Below are 4,268 nucleotides of genomic sequence, written 5' to 3'. Positions count from 1 at the left end.
GTCACATGTCTGAGTTTCATTTATCTGACCAGACTGCTCAGCTGATATTCCAGAACCTCATAATGGTCTGGTAGAGTTACTTTGAGGCTTCATTACACTCTGGAATTGCTAATGTCAAAATCAGACCCTTTCACAGCCCTCTAGATTCTAGGCTTCTTCCTTTGTAATTCCTCATTGCAGCCCCAGGTACCGTTCTCTCTCCCCCTCCCTTTCTGCACCCCATCCTGGTCCCAGGCTTCCCACTCTTTCTCCAAAGACTTCCTTTCCTCTGCTTCGAACACATCTCCTGTTCCAGGCTGCTGCTTCACCTCCCACTTCCTGGACTCTGCTCAGGCAGCTAGCACTCTCCCCCTGGGTTAACAGTGACTGCTTGCAACCATTCCTTGGGCCACTCCTGTTAGTTGATTGGCTGGGGAAAGGAAGGGGGTGTATGATCTGACATTCAAACACCCTCCAAAACAAGCAGCATGAGAGAGAAAGTGTGTTCATTTCAAACCTCAGACTGTGTCCAGTTTCCAGCCTCACCATTCCGCCTGTATAGTGCTGAGCCCCTACTCCAGGAGCAGATCTGACCCAAAATATTGGACTTTACTGACTTAAAGAACAGACCAAAACTGATTTTTCTGCCAGATAGACTACTAGAGCAGAACTTTAACCAAATTCGGTGACACCACTACTGCTTTGTTTCCTTGCCCTTTGCTCTAAGCTGAGAAAGAGGTGATGATAGCTCAAAACAGAGGTTATCGACTTAATACAGAAATTACTGGGTAAAATTCTCTGGTAGGTGAGCTATGCAGGTCAGATTGGCTGATCGTAATGGTATCTTCTGGCCTTAGAACATAAGAACGGCGATACTGGGTCAGACAAAAGGTCCATCTAGCCCAGTATCCTGCCTTCCAACAATGGCCAGTGTGTCCCAGAGGGAATGAACAGAACAGGTAATTATCAAGTGATCCATCTCGTGTCGCCCATTTCCAGCTTCTGGCAAACAGAGGTTAGGGACACCATCCCTGTCCATCCTGGCTAATAGCCATTGATGGACCTATCCTCCATGAACTTATCTAGTTCTTTTTTGAACCCTGTTATAGTCTTGGCCTTCACAACATCCTCTGGCAAGAAGTTCCACAGGTTGACTGCGTTGTGTGGAAAAATACTTCCTTTTGTTTGTTTTAAATCTTCTGCCTATTAATTTCATTTGGTGACCTCTAGTTCTTGTGTTATGAGAAGGAGTTAATAACACATCCTTATTTACTTTCTCCACACCAGTCGTGATTTTATAGACCTCTATCCTATCCCCCCTTAGCCGTCTCCTTTCCAAGCTGAAAAGTCCCTGTCTTATTAATCTCTCCTCATATGGAAGCCGTACCATACCCCTAATCATTTTTGTCGCCCTTTTCTGAACCTTTTCCAATTCCAATGTATCTTTTTTGAGATGGGGCGACCACATCTGCACGCAGTATTCAAGATATGGGCGTACCATGGATTTATATAGAGACAATATGATATTTTCTATCTTATTATCTGTCCTTTTCTTAATGATTCCCAACATTCTGTTTGCTTTTTTGACTGCTGCTGCACATTGAATGGATGTTTTCAAAGACCTATCCACAACGACTCCAAGATCTTTCTTCAGTGGTAACAGCTAATTTAGACCCCATCATTTTATATGTATAGTTTGGATTATGTTTTCCAACATGCATTATTTTGCATTTATCAACATTACATTTCATCTGCCATTTTGTTGCCCAGTCACCAGTTTTGTGAGATCCTTTTGTAGCTCTTCGCAGTCTTCCTGGGTCTTAACTGTCTTGAGTAGTTTTGTATCAGCAGATTTTGCTACCTCACTGTTTACCCCTTTTTCCAGATCCTTTATGAATATGTTGAATAGGACTGGGCCCAGTACAGACCCCTGGGAGACACCACTACTTACCTCTCTCCAGTCTGAAAACTGACAATTTATTCCTACCCTTTGTTTCCCATCTTTTAACCAGTTACCAATCCATAAGAGGACCTTCCCTGTTGTTATCCTATGACAGCTTACTTTGCTTAAGAGCCTTTGGTGAGGGACCTTGTCCAAGGCTTTCTGAAAATGTAAGTACACTATATCCACTGGATTTCCTTTGTCCAAGTGCTTGTTGACCCCCTTAAAGAATTCTAGTAAATTGGTGAGGCATGATTTCTTTTACAAATCCATGTTGACTCTTCCCCAACAAATTATGTTCATCTATGTGTCTGACAATTCTGTTCTTTACCATAAGTTCAACCAGTTAGCCCGGTACTGAAGTCAGGTTCACTGGCCAGTATTTGCCAGGATCACCTCTGGAGCCCTTTTTAAAAATGGGTGTCACATTAGCTATCATCCAGTCATTTGGTACAGAAGTTGATTTAAATGATAGGTTATAGACTATAGTTATTAGAGCATAAGCTTTCGTGAGCTACAGCTCACTTCATCGGATGCATTTGGTGGAAAAAACAGAGGAGAGATTTATATATACACACACACACACAGAGAACATGAAACAATGGGTTTATCATACACACTGTAAGGAGAGTGATCACTTAAGATAAGCCATCACCAGCAGCAGGGGGGCGGGAAGGAGGAAAACCTTTCATGGTGACAAGCTGGTAGGCTAATTCCAGCAGTTAACAAGAATATCAGAGGAACAGTGGGGGGTGGGGTGGGGGGGAGAAATACCATGGGGAAATAGTTTTACTTTGTGTAATGACTCATCCATTCCCAGTCTCTATTCAAGCCTAAGTTAATTGTATCCAGTTTGCAAATTAATTCCAATTCAGCAGTCTCTCGTTGGAGTCTGTTTTTGAAGCTTTTTTGTTGAAGTATAGCCACTCTTAGGTCTGTGATATGCTCTAATAAATTTGTTAGTCTCTAAGGTGCCACAAGTACTCCTTTTCTTTTTGCGAATACAGACTAACACGGCCGCTACTCTGAAACCTGAGACTATAGTTAGTAGTTCTGCTATAGTTGGGGACAGTTCTTCAGATTTGTCACCTAAAAGAATGGCTCAGGTTTGGGAATCTCCTCGCATCCTCAGCCATGAAGTCCTATACAAAGAATTCATTTAATTTCTCCGCAATGGCCTTATCATCCTTGAGTGCTCCATTAGCATCTTGATCATCCAGTGGCCCCACTGATTGTTTAGCAGGCTTCCTGCTTCTGATGTACTTAAAACATTTTTTTTGCTATTACTTTTTGAGTCTTTGGCAAGCTGTTCAAATTCTTTTTTGGCCTTCCTAATTATATTTTTACACTTAATTTGCCAGACTTTATGCTCCTTTCTATTTTCCTCACTACGATTTAACTTTCACTTTAACTTTCACTTTTTGTCTCTCACTGCTTCTTTTACTTTATTTATCCACAGTGGCACTTTTTTGGTTCTCTTACTATGTCTTTTAATTTGGGGTGTACATTTAAATTGAGCCTCTATTATGGTGTCTTTAAAAAGTTTCCGTGTAGCTTGCAGGGATTTCATTTTTTTTGTGCTGTACCTTTTAATTTCTAAAATTTCCTCATTTTTGTGTACCCCCCCTTTCTGAAATTAAATGCTACCATATTTGGGCTGCTGTGGTATTTTCCCCATCCCAGGGATGTTAAATTTAATTATATTATGGTCTCTATTACCAAGCGGTCCATCTATATTCACCTCTTGGACCTGATCCTGTGCTCCACATAGGACTAAATCAAGAATTGCCTCTTCTCTTGTGGGTTCCAGGGCTAGCTTCTTCAAGAAGCAGTCATTTAAGGTATCAAGAAACTTTATCTCTGCATCCTGTCCTGAGGTGATATGTACCCAGTCAATATGGGGATAGCTGAAATCCCCATTATTACTGAAAAAAGAAAAGGAGTACTTGTGGCACCTTAGAGACTAACAAATTTATTTGAACATAAGCTTTCGTGAGCTACGGCTCACTTCATTGGATGCATTTGGTGGAAAAAATGCATTTTTTTCCACCAAATGCATCCGATGAAGTGAGCCGTAGCTCACGAAAGCTTATGCTCAAATAAATGTTAGTCTCTAAGGTGCCACAAGTACTCCTTTTCTTTTTGCGAATACAGACTAACATGGCTGCTACTCTGAAACCTGTCATTACTGAGTTTTTTTTTTATTTCAATAGCCTCCCTAATTTCCCTCATTTCACAGTCACTATCACCATCCCAGTCAGGCAGTCAGTAATATATCTCTACTACTATATTATTATTAGAGCATGGAATTACTATCCATAGAGATTCTATGGTACAGTTTTGTTCA

Source organism: Dermochelys coriacea, chromosome 4, assembly GCF_009764565.3.
Source record: "Dermochelys coriacea isolate rDerCor1 chromosome 4, rDerCor1.pri.v4, whole genome shotgun sequence".
Taxonomy (NCBI): domain Eukaryota; kingdom Metazoa; phylum Chordata; order Testudines; family Dermochelyidae; genus Dermochelys; species Dermochelys coriacea.
This window is presented reverse-complemented; position numbering follows the sequence as displayed.